Below are 5000 nucleotides of genomic sequence, written 5' to 3' on the forward strand. Positions count from 1 at the left end.
CAGAAATCCAGCCTTGAGGGAATAAAATCGTGTACTACATTTTCTGCATCCTGTAGAGATAAAGTTTCTCAGCTTGGCACTGTTCCAACGTTTCTGATAAAGTGGCCAACAAGTGTAGCTACAAGGTAGTAGGTGTTTCTGATAAAGTGGCCAACAAGTGTAGCTACAAGGTAGTAGGTGTTTCTGATAAAGTGGCCAACAAGTGTAGCTACAAGGTAGTGGGTGTTTCTGATAAAGAGGCCATCCAGTTAAGCTACAAGGTAGTGGGTGTTTCTGATAAAGAGGCCATCCAGTTAAGCTACAAGGTAGTAGGTGTTTCTGATAAAGTGGCCACCCAGTTAAGCTACAAGGTAGTGGGTGTTTCTGATAAAGAGGCCATCCAGTTAAGCTACAAGGTAGTAGGTGTTTCTGATAAAGTGGCCACCCAGTTAAGCTACAAGGTAGTAGGTGTTTCTGATAAACTGGCCATTGCTTCATACTCTCCGTTGGTAGGGCAGGGTCAGCAGCCTGTTGGAGCAGCGTGTTGTGGGTGAGGAGTGGAGAGGAGTGTTTGGCGTCTCAGCTGATGTGTTTCGGCTCTTTTCTGTCTGGATTTGATGGAAATGAGAGTATTTTTTAACAGAGCTGAATTCCCATCATACAATTTCCCTTCACTATTCACTCTCACAGTCGGAAGATGCTGGCATTGACACACACACACACACACACACACAATCACACAGTCACACACAGCTCAGACACACACACACACAATCACACACACTCCAGCCGCGCTCATCTCATTACAGAAACGACTTGCTTTCATTTCTCTTCCTGCGTTCTGGTGAAATTGTGAAAAATCAAAAACGCAGCGTCTCCTGCTCAGGGTGGGTGATCTCTCCGGCAGCGATATTTTATTTTTATTTATTTATTTATTTTTGTTTGTGTGTAGAATCTGAGTGAACGTGGTTGGAAATAGAAACACTTCAGGCTCTTCTGAACTAAAACTAAGTTCTGTGTTTTTTGGTGTCAGAGTGACTCTTCTCACTGTTAGAGAACCCGTACCACAGAAACCGGCGTAAAGCCTTCACTCCATACGACCCTGCAGGAACAGCTGCTTTCACATTCATCATGGTTGTGATGTCACACATAGCATATTTACTGTTGGACATGGCTGAGATCTGCTGTTTCAACACACTGCAGAATTCTCTCCTAGAGAAGGAAATCGTCTGTAATTGACTCTTAATATGATATACACTATATGTCCAAATGTTTGTGGACATTTCTTCTAATGAATGCATTCAGCTACTTCCATTACAAATGCACAGACACAGCTTGTCTAGTCCCTGTAGAGAAGAAGTACTGCCAATAGAATAGGACCCTCTGGAGCAGATCAACATCATGACCCTATTGGCTCCATGCTGCCTAATAATGCCAGGTGTGGGCTAGAGGGGTATGAAGCCCCCCAGCATTGAGGAGCTGTGGAGCAGTGGAAGAACTGTGTTCTCTGGAGTGATGGTGGAGGAGCTCCATCCAGTACTTTTGGATGGGATGAGTTGGGGATGATGAGGTGGGGTGGTGATCATCATCCAACATCCTGACCTCACTAATGTTCTTGTTGCTGAATGCAATCAAATCCTCACAGCAATGCTCCTCCTCCAGAATCTAGTAGAAAGTCCTCTTCTCTGGACAGTAGAGACAGTTACTCCAACAGAAGCAGGATCAGCTCTTTATAATAGCCTTGATTTCAGAAGAAACAGTGAATAAGAAGGTGTCCCAATACTTTTAAAATGTCATTTGAATGAAAATTAGTTGAACCACTTGAATCAACCCCAGTTTGACTCCTCTGATCCGAAACCAAACAGAATATTAATTAATCATCAAAGCTGCAGCACTGATGGATGAGCACATGTTTCAGTTCTGTAAAGTTAAGGACATGCTACTCTTTCAATGAGCGTGCACACACACACACACACACACACACACACACACACACACACACACTCATTTCAGTCTCTGTCTTCGTAAATATTTGAGCAGTGGTTCTGAGTGTAAATAATCAGTGTGAATAAAAGCCCCTCGTGGCTCGGAGCTCGGCGCTCTCAGGTCTAACGGCGCTGATGGTTGTTGTGTCTGAAGTAACGAGGTTAACGAGGTTAACGAGCTCAGTCTGGGTTCATTTCCCTCCACTTGCTCCTCTCTGCTTTCTCTCCTTTCCGGGCGCTGGAGGCTTTCACGGCGTGTTCCTCCTTTAATGTGTGGAATTTCCAGGCGAAAGGAACGAAGCCTCAGAAGGAGTGTGTGCTCACACACAGCGCCCAGAGAATTACGGGGGTTTTGGGAGTTGGAGAATATTGGAGAATTGGGAGCTCCAGCAGTGATATAGCAAACGAGGAGGGTGGAAGAATTAAATATAGGGGTATATGTAAACGAGGGAGGAGTGTAAATGAGGTGGGTGGAGGAGTGTAAATGAGGTGGGTGGATGTGTGTAAACGAGGTGGGTGGATGTACGGTACTGTTCTAACGTAGTAACTGCTGCATCTGTTGTAGGCTGACTGTGTAACACTGTGTGTTAGATACACTATATGGACAAACGTATAGGGACACCCCTCTTAATCACTGTATCCAGGTGTCTGATTCAGTCTCGTTACCACAGCTGTATAAACTCCAGCCTCTAGTCCTGCAGTCTGTCTTTCCTCCACACATCAGTGAAAGAACGGGAGGTTCTGAAGAGCTCACTGAACTCCAGCGTGGTTCTGTATGTAATAGGAGACACCGCTGCACCAACAACAACAAGTCAGCTGGTGAAATCTCCTCCCTCCTAGATCTTCCTCCATCAGCTGTGAGTGGTGTTATTATTGAACAGTGGAAGAGTTTAGGAGGAACAGCTCACAGAGAGCAGCTCAGCCACTGAGTGTCTGTCAGACCACGTAAAGTTACAGAGCGGGGTCAGGGCCGAGTGCTGAGCTCAGAGCAGAGTGCAGAAAAGCCTCCAACTGACTCAGTAACTGCAGCAGAGCTCCAGACCTGCTGCTGCTGCTGGTAGAGCTGCAGAGCTCCAGACCTGCTGCTGCTGCTGGTAGAGCTGTAGAGGCTCCAGACCTGCTGCTGCTGGTAGAGCTGTAGAGCTCCAGACCTGCTGCTGCTGGTAGAGCTGCAGAGCTCCAGACCTGCTGCTGCTGGTAGAGCTGTAGAGCTGTAGACCTGCTGCTGCTGGTAGAGCTGTAGAGGCTTCAGACCTGTTTTGTATATATATTTGCCCTTTGTCCTCAGTACTCGTGTTCAGTGCTGAGAGGACGGAGCTGCGCTGTCCCGTCTGATTATTGATCCCTGTGTTTATTCTGTTCTACTGTTTTTGCTCTACAGTGAACATTTCCTCTGTGTGTAGTGTAGTGTGTCCTAGAAGAATGTCACTTCACTGTGTCCTCATATACAGTCTCTCTCTCTGTGTCTCTCTGTCTCTCTCTCTCTGTCTCTCTCTCTCTCTCTCTCTGTCTCTCTCTCTCTCTCTCTCTCTCTCTCTCTCTCTCCCCCTCATTAGCCACTCTGAAATATTCATCTGGGCGGGTGATGAGAGTCATTAGCGGTAGTTAAGAGGTGTGATGGATCTGAGAGGAAAAAACTCAAACCCCCACAATCCCCCAGGAACAAACTCGAGCCCCCACAATCCCCTGAGAGTCACTCAGTCTGAAAATGGATCTCCATTTAGAGCTTTTATCCTCCCTGAGTTTAGAGAATCCACACTGCGTCATATCGTCTGTTAGATGTGTGTGTGTAAAAGTGTATGTGTGTGAGGGTGTGTGAGTGTGTGAGTGTGTGTAAAAGTGTGTAAAAAATTGTCTCATTTATCATGGAAATGATATATTGATTTTATTTGTGATACAATATGTAATTGGTGCTGTATATTGGTATATATAAACTATAAACTGTGTGTGTGTGTATGTATGTGTGTGTGTGTGTGTATGTGTGTGTGTGTGTGTGTGTGTGTGTGATTCTGTGATGCTGCTCTTGCATGGTATTGGTCTGATCTTCCATCAAAATCCAAGGATAATCTGATATTTCCAGTCGTGTGTGTGTGTGTGTGTGTGTGTGTGTGTGTGACTATGTTAAACGGTGGGAGTGATGTAGGGTCAGGAGCGCTGGCGGCGGCTCTCCTGCTCTAAAGCTTCTTTTATTTCTCGCCTCGTCTCGCTCTGATCCGCGGAGCACTTAGCACCGAACTGTTTAACACGGAGGGCAGAACCTTCAGAGAGGAAATGTCACACACACACACACACATGCGCACACACACACACACACACACACACACACAGATCTGAGCTGTGGTAATACACCACCTAATTCACAGTGCTGCTTATGGAGGAACCGGACACAACACAGAACCCTCAAACTCACACCCTTACAAAACAAGGGTTCCTTGGAGGTTCTGTAGAAAAGGTTCTATATAGAGGTTCTTCAAATCCAACATGTTTCTTTACAAATCCTTCTTTATGTTGCCAAAAGGGTTCCACTTTAACCCTTAATATTCTGCAGGTTCTTCAGTAAAGGTTCTAGATACAGTAGAACTATGACAACTCAGACAACTATTTGTCTGATTAAATGGTTCTGTGTAGCACTAAAATGGTTCTGTATATAGAACCTTTTTTGTGATAATAGTGAAACCATAAAAGTCTACGACCTGAAAAAAAGGATGTGCAGAACCCAAAACATTTAATTTAACAGAAGGATCTTTGTCTGGTTGAACGGTTCTCCAAATACAACATGGTTCTTTACAGAACCTTTTAAAAATGATTCTGTTTAGCATCATAAAAGTCTAAAGATCCAGTTAACCATTTTTCTCAATTAGAGGGTAACCCGTAAAAACTCTGCATCGTTAAAAAGGGTTCTTTGATGGTTCTTTAGTAGAAATGGTTCTGTGTAGAACGAGGACAGTTTAGAAAACCATTAAAAGACTTTCTGGAAATAGGTTCTGGAAATAGGTTCTGTGTGTAAAAGTTTGTTGCTATTCAAAAGTAAAAAGG

At 44.6% G+C, this 5000-nt stretch overlaps 1 protein-coding gene across 1 annotated transcript in view; it reads left to right on the top strand.

Moving 5' to 3' along the window:
• Nucleotides 1-5000, top strand: part of LOC140542345 (transmembrane protein 132D) — a 53133-nt gene that overhangs the window by 9584 nt on the left and 38549 nt on the right. The window lies entirely within an intron of this gene.

Source organism: Salminus brasiliensis, chromosome 20 (assembly GCF_030463535.1).
Source record: "Salminus brasiliensis chromosome 20, fSalBra1.hap2, whole genome shotgun sequence".
NCBI classification, from domain to species: domain Eukaryota; kingdom Metazoa; phylum Chordata; class Actinopteri; order Characiformes; family Bryconidae; genus Salminus; species Salminus brasiliensis.